Source organism: Sander lucioperca, chromosome 6, assembly GCF_008315115.2.
Source record: "Sander lucioperca isolate FBNREF2018 chromosome 6, SLUC_FBN_1.2, whole genome shotgun sequence".
In the NCBI taxonomy this organism is placed as follows: domain Eukaryota; kingdom Metazoa; phylum Chordata; class Actinopteri; order Perciformes; family Percidae; genus Sander; species Sander lucioperca.
This window is the reverse complement of record NC_050178.1, coordinates 18,196,651-18,215,688: the sequence shown is the minus strand read 5'-3', so window position 1 is coordinate 18,215,688 and position 19,038 is coordinate 18,196,651. Positions and strand designations below refer to the sequence as shown.

The 19,038-nt window shown below is 41.3% G+C and overlaps 1 protein-coding gene across 2 annotated transcripts in view; it reads right to left on the bottom strand.

Moving 5' to 3' along the window:
* plekha6 (pleckstrin homology domain containing, family A member 6) overlaps positions 1 to 19,038 on the bottom strand; it is a 129,114-nt gene that overhangs the window by 105,431 nt on the left and 4,645 nt on the right. Inside the window, exons 1-2 of one of the 2 annotated variants that reach the window (XM_036001964.1) lie at positions 18,476 to 18,510; positions 1,260 to 1,401 (exon numbers count right to left, since the gene is read on the bottom strand). The gene's annotated coding sequence lies outside the window, so the exon portion shown is untranslated. Of the gene's footprint in view, positions 1 to 1,259; positions 1,402 to 18,475; positions 18,511 to 19,038 lie in introns of those variants that run through there. The other variant, XM_036001963.1, reaches the window with a different exon arrangement.

Below are 19,038 nucleotides of genomic sequence, written 5' to 3'. Positions count from 1 at the left end.
AAACTAATATAGTTACCTGAAATCCCCGTAGTTTTAGGGTGTCAATCAAATGAGAAAACTGAAACTTCCTCGCCAAGCCATTGCACTGAAATCTGGTTGTAAACACTGAATCCTCATAAACATCAAACAACTGACACATGACAAAGTGTTTTGAATATGACTAGGACTGGGTTTGAAAAAAAATTGATTTTTCCAATTTACATTGATTTTCATTTGAATGAATGAATGAAATGATTCATAAAATCCAGAATCGATCTTTGTCTAAGGAATCCATCGGTACCAAGTAGTGATTGCCAAATGAGGCCTCATGACCAAGAGCGAACAAGAGCGTCATCTAGTGGGCTCAGAAAATAAAGAAAATGGTTCACGAAGCTTCATGAAGCTTTATTCGGCCATCACTAGTTGGTACTACCGGCTATGCCATGCTAGCTTGTTGGGAAGGGGCTTAAATAAGGCTTCATAGTTAGGCTACATTTGGGTGAGGGAAAACTGGCATGGTCATTTTAAAAAGGAGTCCCTTGACCTCTCACCTCAAGATATCCAAATTACAAAATGTGACTTAATACTGACTGTAGACTGTAGAGGCTGTAGAGCTGCACTTTATTGTTGGTTCATGTTAAATAAAAACTACATTCATGTAACTACTTTGGGGTCAATTCTTAATGTTTACATTGATAGTTTAATAATGCAGCAGGTTAGAGGGAACTTTGTACAATGTAGAATATCTTTCATATCCAAGCTAAATTACTTTTGCAACTGAAATATCTCAAATCCACATTGAATCGGACATGTAATCGAATCGGGACCTTGTGAATCTGGGAAATCAGTGGCGGAACCAGCCCTAAATATGACAGAAGGTAAAACATTTTGCCACTGGAGTATAAACATATTTCATCTCTGCATAACTAAGCTTACAAATGTGTGTTGTTTACGTGAAGAAGTGTGGAGAGAGCTTTCCGAGTGGGATACACACACCCACACAGGCAAACCCATGCATTTGTGTATCCCCCCCCCCCCCCCCCCCTCCCACACACACACACACACACACACACAGCTTTATTTAGTCCCCTTCACATCAGCAGCACGTCTGGCTTCAGCTGCAGGTTTCACACACCCACACCGACACACAAACGCAGCAGCACACACACTCAACTGTGCCAGAAACTTAACACAAAGAGCGCAGAAACTGGAGATCCCTCCATCTTCCCCTTCTCTCCCTTCAATGTTTCAAATAAAGGAACACGTGCAGCAGTGCTTACCTTCTTTCACCATCCCTTCCTTCACTTTCTTCCCTTCTCTTCTTTGTTGTTTTCTCCGCTCCGGTCTTTCTGTTGGTAGCAGCCGCCTACAACATGCTGGGGCTTGGCTGGAATGGGCCGATCTGCAGACAGCCCCGCCGCTCTGGAGAAAATGAGAGAGAGGGAGAGAAAAAGAAAGTAAGAGATTGAATCTGCATGTGAGCAGAGAATCGACAGAAAAGAGAAATTTGAAACCTTCCAAGGCTCCAGTAACAATCGCCCCCTCCCTCCCTTCCTCCTCCTCCTCCTCAATGCTGTCTACCTCCATCTCCCTCTCGGTTTCCCTCCCTTTTCTCTCCTTTGCCTCCTCTCCCACTCGTTCATTCAGTATGCAAGTCAAAGCACTCACCCCCTCATCCTGTCCATTTCCACTCCTTTTCCTGTCACTTTCTTCCATTCTTTTCTTTCCCTCTCTTTCCTCAAATATATATTTTTTTCCCTTCTCCCTCTGGCTCTCTTTTTTCATGGTATTTGTTCCTGAAAAGAAAGAGGGGGGGAGGGGGGGGGGGGTGGGCACACAGAAATATTAGCAGCACTGAGGGTAAGCCTGAAGCTGTACTTCAGAAAAAGCTACCTCAGAAAAATATCAGTCACTCAAACATGGTTCATATTGTTCAGGTTAGTATTTCTTTGTGGAAGAGGGTTTACGAAGAAAAGATATTTTCTATGCTTGCCCTTTTGCACAAAGTCTATTATGACAGAACTGAACCTGGATTAAAGGATGAAACTGGAGTTATTCCATATTTTTCTCTTTGTCAACCAATGCCAGCCAAACCAACCAGTCTCTCAATATTTAGGCTACATCTACACTACTAGCTTTTCATTTTTAAGCTGCGTTTTGAGACAAAAACCATCTACGTCCAGTAGCAGAACTAATCTCCATCCATGTTAACACGTCTGTCAACACATATCACATGACCATTCACACACACACTGGGCATGTGTGTGAGGGTGTAAACAGAAAGCAGATTGTCTGATGTTACTCTGCGGTTGAAAATACAGAAAATACTTCGGAGAAAGAACAACAATGGTCAAAAGTAAGAGCAGGGATTTATTAGCTTGGACCGGCGACAAGGTGGAACTGTTACTGAAAGCCTACCTAACCGATAAGACGTGCGTCCTTGTTTCCAAAAGTCTCAGTTTGTGCCCGTCCAGACTACAACGCAACCCCAGAGTTTTCAAACCAAACGGTGGCAGCGGTGTTTCCAAATGTCTCTGTTTTAGGAACTCGGAAACTCCACAGCGCTGTGGACACAAGGCTTAAACGTAGCAAAAGATATTCATTATTAAACCAAAATGTAATAGTGTAGATGTAGCCTAAGTTACAGTGCAGGGGAAGACAAAAAGCTTTAACAAGACTTAATCACTCACTGTACTTACAGTAGGCACAATAGTGCATTGCTGAATACTGAGGAGAAGTGTGGGGATCACCAAAGTCATTAGGATTAGGACATCTTCTGGGAACCATGAATGTCTGTACTCAATTTCATGCCAATCCATCTGCCAGGCAATGGTAGGCTGTCTGAGAGCAGGGGCCAATTATTATTATTATTTTTTTTTTTTCAAGGGCACCTGGTGCATGCAGCAAAACACCCAAAAAGCTTTCTAGCATGTCACCTCACAGAAAGAAGGTCCTGGGTTCAATTCCTGACCCTTCTGTGTTTGCATGTTCTCCCAACACCAAAACAAGTATCACACCCCCGAACATGGTCAGAGATGGGATACATGTTTGGATACATATTTGGACCTGTTGGGATACATGTTGGGGATTGCATCAGATACACATTTTTCTACAGTCCACCGAAACATATATACACATTCATACTGCCAGTCATCAATGACAGAGAGAGCACAATAAAAAAAGGCATATGGGAAAGTGTGAGATCCAGAAATATAAATATTTGAAATAAGAACTGAATAAAGACAAAAAAGTATGATAAATAAAATAATAGGAAGGGTATCCGACGTAAAACCAATCAAATCAAAATGCCAAATCAAATATGCTGATCATAAACCAGATTTCAGTTTTTTGGTTTGGTGTTTTGGTGAGCTCTTGTGTTGTATTTGTGATAGCAGCTGCTCAAGGAGTGTTTGCTGTTGTATTAAATCATACTTATGAGTGTTGCCAAATCAAGCAGGGCTTGAATCTTAGGAAAAACAACTTTAAGTCTGATTTATGAAACAGAGCATCCCCAAAATAAATTACCTATATATAAGCAGCTACTGAATCTTGCTTTATGAAACCCCCCTCTTGTTTTGCTGTAATCCAACACAAAATTACACCTAAATAAGTGTTGTTTTTTTTTTTAACAATGTAACGATATACCTAGTGATTTGTTTTTTTGTGTTTCAAGTATTGTTGGAGCATAAACAGTATATAACCCACCCCCAAAATTGTATCAACAGAAGTCCTTTTAAAAACCTACCTACATTTTATGGCATCTCCAAATCCTAGACCGTGACAGACCAAATCAATTTGACAAAAAAAAAATAAACTCAGAAAGAGTTCACAGTTTGAGTGAGGCCCCCTGCTGGTTGAAGGGCCCTGAGCAGCTGTTTAGCCACGCGCCAGCTGCAGATCAAACACATCTGCAGTCTCCTTTGTGTCTGAGTGAGTGTGTGAGAGTCACTATAATTAAAAGGTGTTACTGTTACTCAGCATTAGTCCCAGGATTCTTAGCAAAACACAGATGTGTAGGGAGGGGACCGTGGATGAAGAGACAGGAGATGGAAGTTTAGAGGCTGCAATTCCTCCTTAATCCTCCACCCTACTCACACTTTGTCTCACTCACATGTCCAGACAAGCCTCTGCCACACACACACACACACACACACACACACACACTCATCCATCCATCCACATCCATCCTTCCACATCCATCCTTCCACATCCATTTATCTATATCCATCCATCCACATCCACTCATCTATCCATCAATCCATTTTCTGCCAATTATCTGGGTCTGGTGATGGTGGCAGCAGACTAAGCAAGCTTGATCAAGCCCAACAAGGACATCTCGAAGGGCATTAACCAGCTTATACCATGCAGTGTTTTCCCTAGCTTTGTGGAAGCCTTAGGTGTGTGTATTTGGCGAGGGGTTGAGGCGTCATGCCTCAAGAAAATGTTACAATACATATTTCAGTAAAAAAAAAAAAGATATTTCCCCAAACATTCCCCATACACTTCTAGAGACAATATATCATGAGACATTTATAAAAACTGATTGCTTTCTAAGAAGAACGCACATGTCAGTCAGTCAGTAAAAGTCGTAAAGAAGCTCTGTAAAGAAGTAAATAACATGGATTTTCTGCATTTTCTGCTTTCGCTCTGTTTAGCTGGAAACGGATATGTTGTAGTGGTAAAAAAAAAAAAAAAAATCCATTCCATGGAACATAATCGATTTCAAAAAATCATCGAGCTAGCTATCCAGCCGTGTCGTTGTCCCCAGTTGACCCCTTCAATATCAAGACTTTCACGAACAAATGATCCGCCATGTGTACTGCCGGCTGCAGACTGAACGTCAAGTATTGATCTGAACAGTGAACGGTATGAGAGATGACCGCTGTGAAACAAAGTCAGTTCAGAGGGGCGGTGTAACTGACTTCTTGCAGCCTGTGTGTTATCGCCATCCTGTGGTGTTCAGAGGACGAGGCACTGAAGGACTACACTCACTGTTGGAAATTAGATATTCAGATTTATTTATTTTTTTCATTTCATTTAATATAGTGCATTCATTTAGAACGTTGAACAGTCAGTTTCACTGGAACTAGTAAGTGTCCTATATCACTTTTTAATGGACACCCTGCAGCCAATCAGAATTGAGTATTCACCCAGACCATGGTATTACTTAAGTTAGGCCATTGAGGACTAACTGCAGGGCTTAATTTGAGCCGCAACATGCCGGTACATGTTCCGGCACCTCCGACGTTGGATCCGGAACCTTTTTTTATTGGATCCGGCACCTCCTGTGTCACTATGAAAAATTTGTCTAAATGAAAAAAATAAATGACTGTTTGTGTAGTGTTCAATGTTGTTATCTGTCTTGTTAGTCTTTATTCCCCATTGAAGTTCCACAAAAATCTTATGTTTGTATTTTCGATGCGTTTTGAGGTGAATTTTCAGGGTAAGACGGAGGGGGGAGAGGGACGGAGGGAGGGGAGGCACTTCAACAGCGCGGCGCTGCACTTCAAGTGACACAAGCGCTTGTGCTGGTTGAGATTGCTGTTAATAGCTTAATTTCACTCAGGGGAAAAATGTCAAAAAGACAACAAAGTTTGCTTAACTTTTTCAAATACGCTGGCCAGTCGGATCCCAAACAAGCAAAAAACGTTTCTGCCGATCAAGAATGTGGGGACCACGGTGGGTTTTTTGGTTCATTTTATAGTCCGATGTATAATTGCTGCTTGTGAAAACGATTGTTGCAGTGTATTTTTTTTACATTTCGCACCGATGCAGTGCATGTTCTGAAATAAAAATAAACATCGCCCTAATGTCCACACAGAGTTGTTTAGGTTTTTTTAGTCAGAGAAGCTATGTAGGCAGGGTAATTTTTTTTTTTGTTCCGTTACCTCCAACCCCCGTTTTGAGTCGCTGGATCCACCCCCCCCCCTCTGCACTCTGGGATCTCCCACTTTACAAATTAAGCACTGACCAACTGCCCAATGTTACAGAAAATGACACATTTAATAAATTGCTCAAACATACACTGCGTGCTATTTATCAAACTCGTCAGAGAAGAAAGTGAAATGTTTTTAAATGTTGGAAATGTGGCGCCAGGTTTTGAGGTTAATATGTTAATATTTGACCCCTGCTGGGATGGCGATATCTGATACACAATCAGACGCCATTGCGTTTTCATCTCTATTGGCCAGACGTCTTATTTTGTGTAATTGGAAATCAGATATGCTTCCCACACACAGGCGCTGGGTTGAGGATGTAATAGCACACTTGAAACACACGATCAGGGGTTCAACCCAGAGATTTTATAAGGTCTGGCAGCCATTTCTGGATTATTTTAATTTACAATTTCCTGTAGGAAACACTGGGACATAATTGATTCACAGGCTCTATAACTCTGTAACATGTCAAACATGTTTTTGTTTGTTTGTTTTTTTCCTTAAAATACGTTTTTTTGTGTTATTATTGTCATTTTATTATTGTATATGTTGGGGACATGCTGTTTGGGGACTTGTTAATTGTTTTACAAGTGTTTACAATTCAAAACCCAATACAAATATTTGAATAATAATAATATGTTAATATTGAATATATCCTGTTAATAGGACCCCCCCCCCCCCATACAATTTAGAACAGTTCAGTTTCTCGCCTATTCATTATTTTTGTTATTTTAAGATGCATGTAGTTACAGCAAGAAAGACTGTCTAGCGGTGTTTAAGTCAGCTGCACTCCTCGCCACTAGGCGGCGACATTGATGAGTAAATGGCAGAGTGAACTCTAGGGGCATAACTAACGCAAGTTTTACTTAGTTTTGCAAAAGCGTCTGTTAATGTCGGCAGCCATTACGCTTGTGGAAACTACAGTGCAACTTATATTGTCTTTCTTCTGTTAATTACAGGTAAATAACAGTATGAATCGAAACATGATAATATGTTAGTGTTCACCTTCTTGATTGTCATAGTTTAAAACGTTAGCATCACACACGCTAGCACTACTGTTAGCTAGCTGGTTAAGTCCGTGTATTTCTGTTAAGGTGGTGACACACCAAAAAGATGGCCGACCGTTGGCAGAAAAGGCAGTTGGACTGATCAGTCGGGTCCCCGAGGTCCAAAAAGTGCCTCAGAACACACCGAAGAGGCGCCGACTTGAGCATACGCTCTGCGCGTGCGCAAAGCGTTAATATGTCTCCATAGCAGCAGGCGACACTGCTCTGTATTGTTTCCATTAACAGTCCGATTGTTTCCCAGAAAATGAAAACCGACAGCTGATTGGACGAACGCGTCACATGGTTCTTTTTCTCTGGAAATTCACAGCCAGACTGTCATGGCGGCTTGTTCAGAATACGATCTCATATTGTACTGAAATAGTTCACCAAAACATGTTTCTGAAAACATTTTAAGCGAGAAATAGGCCATTCAGTTTCTGAATCTGTCTTCATTTCAGATTGACAAAGGTCCGTTTAAAAGATTTTCGTCAGATTTTGAGCGGCTCATCCGCTGGGTGAGTCCCGACTGAACATGACGGGTCAGCCCAAATGAAGGCCACGGCTCCTCCGACGGACGACGGCACGGGACACACCGAACAGACTCGAGTCACTGACCTCGCCAGACGGTCCGACGGCCGATTATCGGCTTGGTGTGTCTCCTCTATTAGGCTAACGTGGTGTGTGAGCAGTTGTGATTAGGTTTATTTTTGTTATTCAATGCCAGATGTTTGAAATGGATATCTGAATATAATCTGTTAAACTGATGTGTTTAGAACCACTGTGTAGTATGTAACTGAGGCAGCTGTAATGATGCGGTGTATTTTGTTGTTCAAATGAGAATGTGCTGAGGGACATTTTGGTTTTATTGTTTTATTTAGTTTTGCAAAAGCGTCTGTTAATGTCGGCACCCATTACGCTTGTGGAACGCTTGTGTTCTGTTAATTACAGAAACGGAGTTTTCTTTTTTTTTAAATTAAAATATGTGGCACCAGATTCATCCTTCTGTCATCAATCTGCACCTGCTACAGAAACCCTGTTTAGCCTGTTCTAAATTAAATCTTGATCACCTGTGTGTTGTGAGAGAGGTTCTTTGTTCCATTATAAGATACAGTGGCACTCATAAGTTTATGAACCCATGCTAAAGTTGACTAAAAAGAGGAATAAAAAAATCAAAAAGATCAAAAGAAATTGATCTTAATGCCTTAATTAAAAAAATGAGGAAAAATCCAACCTTTGAGGACACCAATTTTCTTTGTGAATAAATAATGTATCGTACATAAATAAATGTTCTTCCTTAAAATACAGGGGGCATAAGTATACACACCCCTATGTTAAATTCCCATAGAGGAAGGCAGATTTTTATTTTTAAAGGCCAGTTATTTCATGGATCCAGGATACTATGCATCCTGAAAAAGTTCCCTTGGCCTTTGGAATTAAAATAGCCCCACATCATCACATCCCCTTCACCATACCTAGAGATTGGCATGGTTTTATTTCAGTTAGCCTAATAGCTGGTTTGATTTGCATTGAGAGATGATTTTATGGAAAGTACCCCATGCCAATCTCTAGGTATGGTGAAGGGCATGTGATGATGTGGGGCTTTTTTAATTCCAAAGGCCAAGGGAACTTTTAAGATCAATTTCTTTTGATCTTTTTGATTTTTTTATTCCTCTTTTTAGTCAACTTTAGCATGGGTTCATAAACTTATGAGTGCCACTGTATTTGAATAAACTTGGATTAACTCAGGGGGCAACAGCAAAATGTGAACAGAACAGCATACATTGGCATTTTCAATTTTCACTTTTGACCTTTCAAAGTGCAGACACAGAGCAATATTAACATTCATGTGGAGTTGTGTTTGCGTCCACCTGACTAAGTCAACGAATCCCTCTATTTCCAGCTCTGGTTTTGTTTTCACCAACACTTGAGAACAAATATCTGTCTCTTTAGCTATACGCTCCACTATGGTGCCCAGCTAGTCTCTAATGTTGTCGGTTTGCTGGTTGGTGGGTTTATCAAAAAACTGTTTTGCTGAAAACAGCTGCCTGCTGCTGCTGGAAACCAGCTTGATGAGTGTTAGACTAAACCATAACTCTGTGGATTATAAAACCAAAACAATAAGCTGTTAAGGATACTCGGTGAGCTCAGGGAAACTGCAGAGTTGGTGTTATGTCTGTGTGCTGCTAAAGTAAGACCTTTAGCAGCACACATGCTACAGTCAATTGATCCATTGATAATATAAAAAAAATACTGATTTGCACAGCTTCAAGGAACACCATAAGCAAAAATACTCACACTCACACACACACTTAACATAGAAACGTAATAAAAAGCACTAGCTGAGTTGTATTTGCTAGAGACGCTGATACCAACCCATGTATTTTTATTTTTTTTTGGTTGCTTCAAAATGATAATAATCATCTTCGGTCTGTGTGTGCTTGTTAGCGTGTGTGTGTGTGTGTGTGTGTGTGTGTGTGTTGATGGCATTGCAGTCCCAGAAATAGCTCCTGAATGTACGTCCACTCTATAATCAATGTGTTCCCATCATAATTTGCTGTGAGACTGGCTGCTGCCTCCTCTCTCTCCACACAGCCACGCAGTCTGAACACATGCAGAGTAGACAGAGTAACACATGATGGAGAGACTGGCATGGTTAGGATCCTAAAGGAGTGTGTTGGAATATGATGTTGTATGTCAAGAGACTTCTTTTGTTTCTGTTTGTTTTGCTTTTGTTTCAACCTTACACTTCTCTTGAAGCAGAGCCTAAATATGTTACAGTTTGTTAGGCCATCCGTCTGCCCGGTTCTTTGATCCAGACCCACCGTCATTTGTGATTATTTATAAAAACGGGTAGCTCAAATCAACCAATCTGATTGGTTGAAAGCTGAGATATAATGACCACGTACAACGGCTATGATTCAAATTCCTTTGCACGATAAGTATCACTCCGTGTCTGAGAAAGAGAAAAAAAAAAGGTTACTGGTGCCACGGAGGGAGGCCGTTCATCTGCACACACTGCCATGACACGGAGCTGGTTAAAGTATAACTTCAGGTGTACGCTATATTTAGAACATTTTCGCTTTACGCTGTCAGACAGCCCTTTACGACGGAGAACTGACGCAGTTATCTCTGCTCTCTTCAAAGCCACCAGACTCCATTGATAAAAACAGCAATTTTACCTCACAGAAAACAGGAGTCGCTCTTCTACCGCTGCCTCCATCGGTTAATTGCTTGTCTCTTGCAGTCTCGATCATTTCTTTGTGTTATTGTGTGCCTTTCGTTAGCGTTAAGCAGAAGAAATAGTGCTAAAAGTCTGTGCTAGCTGCTAGTGTAGGCTAACGTTACCTGTGCTGCGTTCCATAGCAACCGCCTCGGTAAAATATGGACGTTTGGACAGTGGCTGTCAGTGTCTGAAGCGACGAAAAAAAGCGCCCTTCAGCGTGTTTGTATAACGTACCAGGGAGAGCAGCAGCTACACGGGGTTTAGCGAGTAGTATGTAAGGACGAAATTCCGCGTAAGGAGGTTGGTTGGGGTGGAGGATGGGTCAAACACAGGACTTTCACCCAGGAGACCGGGGTTCATGTCCCAGCGTGTTTCCTAAAGTCGCTTTCTTCTTTAACCATCCCGTTATTCCCGTGTGTCACGGAAGCATAAGCCCACCCACGACCTTTTCCTAAAGTCAACCGTCCCGTTCCCGCGTCACGGACCGTTTCCTTAACATAACTGTGTCAAAAGGGACGCCAATAGTCCCGACCAAGCGCGTTATATGACGCTAAAGGAGACTTTTAGCGTCAGTAACAACGACAAAGGCACTTGACCAAGCGTCCGTATTTTACGAGATGGGAGTGAGAATGTGTTGATAATGAAGATGATAAAGTGATGATATGCTTGACGTATAATGTGTGTAGGCCATACTGTCAACTGCTGTGGATTTTGTGTGCTTTTAACACATGTATCTATGTTTTTATGCTTTATGACTATTGTGACACAAATTGCCCTCTGGGACAAATAATAAATTGAGTGATTGATTTGTGTCATGTCTTTTACTGTAGGTTTTACACTGCTTACAGCTCATAACAGCATCAGATAGAACCAAATAGATGTGCTTTTTTTTGTCATATTTGTTTTGCGGGTTTTCCTTGCAATAACCTCCAAGAGTTTGTGTTGGCTAAACTGAAAGACACACAGCACAAATGAGGACTATTAATGCACCAGCTGGCAGCGTGAAAATATCTAAAAGCAAGCATATAAATATAGCACACTAAGAGTTTACTAGTTTTGTGTGGGTTCAAGCGGTTAGGTAGACAAACAAACATGAAGAAATGTTTTACTGAAAAAAAAATTCTTCCCCAGAGAACAGATTATGGTCAAGCAGTGTGCAGAAAGTAAAGTAGCAGTAGGGGATGTTGAGTTGTCTCTACAGCAGGCATGTATGGGCTGGGGCTAAAGCATGACTTTAAAGTCTATCGTCTTTCAGATCAATACTGTGGAGCGGAGATGAAAAAAAACAAAAAAACATAGCATCTCATCACAGGGGATAGGGACCATGTCCAAGGAGACAGCTGGACAGAGTGTAGCAAGGGAGATCCTTCCAATCAACTGGATGTAACCCCCTGGTACGGAAGACCATTAGGGCCACATGTGAAACAATAGACCTCAACAGTCCCGCCCACAGCCGACTCCGGAAGTAAAAATCCCATTGATTTTCTCCATAAGGATTTAGAATATCAGTCATAATGTCTAAACCGTCTGAGGTAGACTGACCCCGAGCTACGTGGTTGTGAAATGAAGGTTTCTTCTCCTGTAGAAGCTAGAAGTCCGTATGAAATCAACCTTGTTTTAAGAAAAACACGTTTTATCTGCGATCTTATTGAGAAAAACTACACTACCCACAATCCTAAGCGTAACAGCAACGTCTCTGATTGGTCCAACTCGCTGTTACCATAGAAACGTTTACCGTACCCGCGAACGGCTAGAGCGAGCTTCTACCATTGAAGTCTATGATAGTTTCTGTACACGGTCTAGTACCTTTGCCTTTTTTGCCGTTTTCAAAATGTTTTTTTGTGCCGAATCAAATGTGTTATGCTCACTATTCATCTCGTAGCTGGTTGGCTTGGTTCCAGACTTAAAACTCTATATAAGCAATTTTCGAAAAACGTCAATGAAACAATTGAATGGGGAAAAACACAGAGCCGTAAAAAAAAAGTGGGCGGTCACTGTTGAGCTCTATGTATTTCAGTTCTGAGTTTAAGCCTCCGAATCTCAGAATTCTAACTTGTTTCGCAGAATTCTGAGACTAAAATCAGAATTATCTCAGATTCTCTGTTTTTTCACAAGACATTCTTATTTTTAAAAAGAGACTACAGTCAAATCACATGAGACGGAGTTCAAATGTGTATTACTACAATAGACATACAGATCGCTAAATCAATTTAACATGTTTGCATGTCTCCTTACTTTAAAAATTTCCCTGCTGAGCAGATTGGCATCAAACCGCTAATCATGTCATTACCACTGCAATGCCAATATAATTTACTTATGTATATTTATTTACTGTAAAGTACTTCAACAGAGGAGAACAACAATCACGCAAAATATTCAAATTTGCTTAGAATTTATATGGTCTGAAAATGAGTGTGTGTGGCTTTAGTGATATTATTCGAACATTGAGTAGGTATGTAGGAGAAGTAGGAGAAATTGAGTAACCAGTTGAGAAAGAGCATGCAAACTGTTGTCTCAGGATGTCCGCTCAGGACACACTGGATTATTTTCATTTATTATTGTCATTAAATCTCCAGCAAATGGAGCCCTGTAGCTGCAGAGTACACTCCACGATTTAAAATGAGATGACCTTTGACGTTGCCGAAGTAGAACAGTCGGAGAGGACTGTGTGACTGTGATGCAGAGTGGATGTGGATATTCTGAGGGAGCAGCACGAGTCAGTTTGTATTGAAGTCAGAAGAAGTCTGCAGCTCCTCTCCCTGCAATGTCTTCCTGCATTAGAGACCTGACCACAAGATGAATAAGTGGAGTGTATTATAATAACACATGATTATTTCTTCGTATTTGTTTGCTGTTTCTTTGTTTGGATAGTGTTGATATTGTGGAAGTAAATAGAAAAGATGAGGGTTGGGTACCGAAACCCGGTGCTAATACGGCACCGGTGCCTAAATGACAGGTACCAACCGGACCGAATAGCAGCGCGGATTTCGGTGCCTAATTTTGGTGCCATTTAAATGTCAGCGCTGCTCTGTGATGCTCCGAAACAGACGCTACAGAAGCATCACTGCACATGACGCTAGTTTACACTACACTTGGCAGCAGGTAACGTTAGCCTACCGTTATCTAGCAGCTGGATTAAACACAGTTAAAATGCTGACAGCTAGTGGCCGGGTTAGCTCAGTTGGAAGAGCAGGTGGACATATATAGAGGTTTACTCCTCTACGCAGCGGCCGCGGGTTTGACTCCAACCTGCGGCCCTTTGCTGCATGTCATCCCCCCCCCCCCCCCTCCCTCATATCTTCATCTGTCCTGTGGAAATAAAGGCCTAAAAATGCCCCAAAAAATTATCTTAAAAAAAAAAAAATGCTGACGGCTGTAAACGGTGTAAAAGTGTGACTGTATTTCCCTGTAGAGGATTTTTTTTTTTTTTGTCTTTTTGACTGTGTATTATGTTTAAAGTTTCAGTTTTATTAAATAATTGTTTAAGGCATTTAAAACAAACTTCCAAAATTTTAATTTTGACTAAAAGATTTCAATTTGTACTGTATTGTTCCAAATAGTTTACCGGTTTTATTAACTACTAATAATCAGTATCGGTATTGGCCTTGAAAAACCAGTATTGGTCGATCCCTAGTTAAAACAGATCGGTGATGCTGTCGTGAAGTTTGCTGGAAATGATGTGACTTAACGTTTTATGTGGAGTGAGCACTGCGCCAGACTTTTTATCACGCACTTGAATACAAATTGATTGTTGACTCTAAATGAAGTCTCTCTCCTGAACTGTTTTAACTGCATCCTTTTTTTTTATCTAACTACGGGGTTTAAAGAATCAAGATTTAGCAGCATAATCGCTGTGTTTTGGCAGATGTCCTGGTGTACAGCAGGGATGCAGTGGATTAGACCTCTCTCTTCTTATGAGAGAGGGACATCTGCAGTCTTAGCATTGATGAAACAGCACCAAGGGTGGGGTGAGAGTTATATAACCACGGTGGTGGGTGGGTGGGTGACGGGTGAAGCTGTAGCTGTAGCCCTAATGACACTGCAGATTTGTTAAGCAGCTGCAAACAGGCACAGAAGCAAGTCTGATTGTTGACTGCATATCTGCTCCAATGCGGACAACGTCTTCACTGTGCTGTTGCTGACTTCTTCTCGGACACACACAGACACACACACACACGCAAGTTTTTTGCTTGCATTTTGTGGCAACCCTGTCTCCTAGAAATTATGTCAATATACTAAACTAATTTGCATATCTGAATGAAAATGGGTTCTATGGGTACCCACGAGTCTCTCCCTTACTGACATGTCCACTTCATGCTAATCCCATGCAGTTTGGGGCAAAGAACATGCCGGTTTTTTTGCCGTGTTATTTTCGCCTATTCTAAAATGGCGGATTTGAATATTTCTGCACACTGGGGTCCAGAGGTGGCAAGTAACAAAGTGAAGTAAACCTAAAGTAAAGTAGTTTTTAAAATCAGTAATTTGACTTTTACCTAAGTATGTTTTGTTTGAAGTATTGTACCTCGCTACATTTTAAATCACATGCGTTACTGAGCAAATATAAATTGCAAGGAAAAAAATAGTAGCGCCCCGCAAACCACTGCAGTGAATGGGAGCGTGTCTATGTCTTTTGACTTTTTCCACTATTACTGCCAAATTCCATGGCAAATAGGCCTATGTAGGCCTATGGGCTGTTTCACGCGCATATGCAAATAGGCCTAGACAAGGAAAGATTAGGTCAGGGGTGGCAAACCTGCAGGTCTCGAGCTGCATGCGGCTCTTTGGCTGCTCTGTTAATTATGTCACTTTATCTTGGACCAAGGGATCCTTTCAATGAATGTTAGTTCAATCAGTAATGATAAAACTTGGATCACAAACTCATTATTTAATTTATAAGCACACCCAGAGAGAGCAGGCTCCACCATGTTTCCTTTCGCTTTCAACGTGCGATAGTTGAGGTGCGTCGCGACGCTCAACAAATAAAGGTTAAAAGGTTAAAGACAGGTATTTAGCTGACGCTTTTTCCCAAAGCGAAATGGACTTGCCTAACCCTAACCCTAAACTCTCCACAAGACAATATGATTAGGGGTGGGAGCTAAGGTGGGCCATGCGACGGTAGGCCTGCTGGCCATGCTGAGAGTCTACCGTAAAGATTGATAGATTGCGGGGAACATAGGACCCTTTTTGGGAAAAACAGGGAACATAGGACCCGGGGAACATAGGGATGACCCCCAGTGAATGATGCCAAAAAACTTTGAGGCCTTTTTTTTCTCCATCATTTTGGACCGTTATTATCACCATATCTGTGTCTAAAACATTGGTAAAGCTCGAGCAGATAATCAATAAATAACAATCAAAAAGCTTAAAGAAAAAACTTGCTAAAGAAGTCCAACTACAATCATTAGCTCTGAGAAAAGTCTTTTAGTTACATTCATTTGGCTAAGGTGCTGCCTCAAAACGGCTCAGGTGCTGCACCTAAACCTTATAATGGCGGGGAAAACCCTGCCCAGCTGTCACCGCAACCTGGCAACCCACAACCCAGTTCGAGGGGCGTGTGCACAGCTGCTCTCTGCGCAGGCAGACGGGCCAGCTAACTTAACGTAGCTGTTAGCCTAGCTGTTGTCAAAATGGCAGGACAGCGTTCCGCCTAAAATAAATCTAAATACACCTGGCAATTTAAGCAGAGCTGGACTGAGCAGTTTATTTATATCTGCTGGTCACCAGGGATAGTGCCCGAAGTTGCAAAGAAACAAATTATGCAGACACAATTATTGATATTATGTTCATGAAATGATGAATGCTATTACAAATTGATATGGGGTTTTATCACAATGTTGCAGCGTTTCTGTGATAAATTGAAATTTGTAAAAAAAAAAATGTTTAATTATTTATATACGTACTTATTTCTTTACCTTGCAATACTGATCCACTTAAAATCCTCTGTGTATAAAGGTCATTTAAATCTCATGCAGGAATATTCATATAATCCAACATACTATTAACAAATATAAATCAGCCTATTTGTTGATAGGCTTACTGGCCTAGAGGTAAGATAGTCACTAAGGTAGCCATCCACAGATACAGGTAATAAGGATTCCCTGTGCCACATGAATGTTTAACATTAAAACATGATTTATAAAAGCATGCCAACCATTCTTATTTTAAATAGCTTAGTATTCTATGCACTAAAAAGTATGTGTAAAGTCTGCCCACACGTTATTGTAGGCTCAGTTTAATATGCAACTTATGCAACGTCACAGCGTAAACATACACACCACTTTGTATTTGTATTATGTCTAAACAATGGCCATGATCTTTCACTAACTTAACCCAGACATAACCAGCCATTATGTGTGAATAATGAAGGAATAATGAATGAGAACACTCTCATCACTCTCTCTCTCTGTCCCCTCCCCTCCCTTCCCTTCCTCCTGCTGCTCCCTCCCTCCCTCCCACCCATCTCCTCAGGGACTTGTAAATGGTCTTTGTCTCTTTGTGGGATTCCTCCCAGTGTCAGTAATGCCCATCAGTCACAACTGCACTCAGATCTAATCCACACACACACACACACACACACACACACACACACACTCAGTGTCTTTCATAATCCAGTAAGAAAATGACTGATTATTAAAGCATGTATGCATTCACATTATACAGCATAGTATTTCAGCGTGTTTACATCTTTATACTTTTCCCATTCTCTGGGGCCTTTCTCATTTCCCAAGTTTGTACCTCCTCGACTCCTCGATCCTCTGGCTTGTGACCCGGAAATCAGTCTCAGCGCGCCATGTTGAAGGACGTCCCAATTCCTAAAATGCACATTGAGGAGCGAGCATCGATGAGGAGGAGGTATTATCGAGGATACACTGCATGTACCTCTGCAGAAGACATTCTGATTAATAGTGGGTGGGTGAAATAATACACAATCAACGAGGAAAATATTATTAATGTTCTCTAAAATGTGAACATAGCAGAGCTGCTGTCGGACAGACAGCTTTATTTGGAAGTGCGTCTGAGAGACACTGGAGAAACAGCAGCAACTTCATTAGGATTATTTCAGAAGTAAAAGGTCTAACTACAGTTAGTTTTGCTGCTTAAATGTCCAACTATATCAGCTGTAGTGACATTACTGCGTATGGAAACATTTACAAGCACCATCTCTAATCATTAAAGTGCCCATATTATGAAAAAATCACTTTTTCTGGGATTTGGGGTGTTATGTTGTGTCTGTATGTTGGTGCTTCCACACACATACAAACTTTGAAAAAAAAAAATACAGTTTCTGAATGTGTCCTGTCTTCAGTCTCTGGGTGAGCTGTTCAAAATCGGCACGGCTTGTGATGTCACAAGCCGAAACGAGCAGGCTAACCGCAACCATTAGCTCGTAGTGTTAGCGTTAGCATGCTAATGCTAGCATGCTAACGCTAGCATGTTACCTCATTCTCAATAGCAAAGCACTGCTACAACACACACAAGTTCACCATAATCTACAAAATAACTACTTACATGTGCGCCCTCATTTAGAAGTTTCCCAGCTAATCCTGCCTTGTAACTGACCGAAGTTGTAGAAACAGCCTTTCTTTTACTGTCTATGGAGCTAGCTAGCTGACATGATCTACATCTGAGCTACTGAGCATGTGCAAGTGCAATCAAAGATAGTACAGAAGAAGAAGAATAAAAGAGGTCTCACTCTGTAGCTAAAACAGAGACCAGCTGAAAAGAGGATCTGCAGCAGTGAGAGAGAGCGGTGCAGTACAACAAAAATATGGTGTTTTTTGAAAATTATTCTGGTACAACCTTAAAATACAATTATGAACCTGAAAATGAGCATAATATGGCTGCTTTAAAGTAAATCGTTATAGATAACACTCACATTAAAGGATAATTCTGGTGCAAAATGAACCTAGGGGTTAATAACATGTGTGTACCGAGTCAACCGTTCTCTGGGACATGTTTTCATGCTAATAGAATGTGTCTCTAGCTTGAAACAAGCTAGCGCAAACCGGTGATTAGCTTGTAACGCTAGCCTAAACTGTACACTTACAAAGTTCTCAATGCTTCGGTTTACATGTAGGGACCCTCATTATGCTACAGTGGAAGTGTGCTGCTATTTTGAGCCTCGTTTGTGGTTTAGAAATAGAGATTTCTTTTTACTTTACCCTCTGCCCTGAAGGCTAATCACCGGTTGTAGTTCATTTGACTGAAACCATAAGCACCAAGGCATGATTCATAATCTTAGTGCTCATGCTAATGAACAAAAGAAAGGAGAAATCATGACGATTCCCTACCTGTGAGCTGGTCCTAAACGCTGAATCTGGGTCCATTCCTGGCTTATTTATATTCCTCTGGTCCGTAAGTGTCCACCGATCAAAAGAAGAGTCCATTGCTAACTGTCTGCTAACTGTCAGCTAACTTTGTTTACCGAACTTTTTCCATTTGAAAGAATATTTTCTCCTCTTCCTGCACCGTGTTGCTGGGTATGCTTGTTTTCGGTAGGTTGCTGCCTACACAATTAAACTATCCCCACCTTTTTCTGTTTAGTTTCCACCCAGGGACAGCCCTGACATCAAGCAAGTGCGGCTCCCAGTGTGGAACGTAAATTAGCTGCGTCCTTACAGTCTTTTGGCGCGTTCATGCCACCTCGGAATGACAGGGACCGCCCCCGTGATTACGTTGTGTTTCCGACTACCAGCGTTCACATGGTGTCGGTACACGATCCGTTCTGCCTGCACGATCCGTTCTGCACATGCGCAAAATGTTAGCGCATGCGCGGTTGTACGAGAATTTACGACACTGCACGATCTGTTCCACGCTTCCGGTCGACAGCCAAGCTAACGTTAGTTTAGCTAAC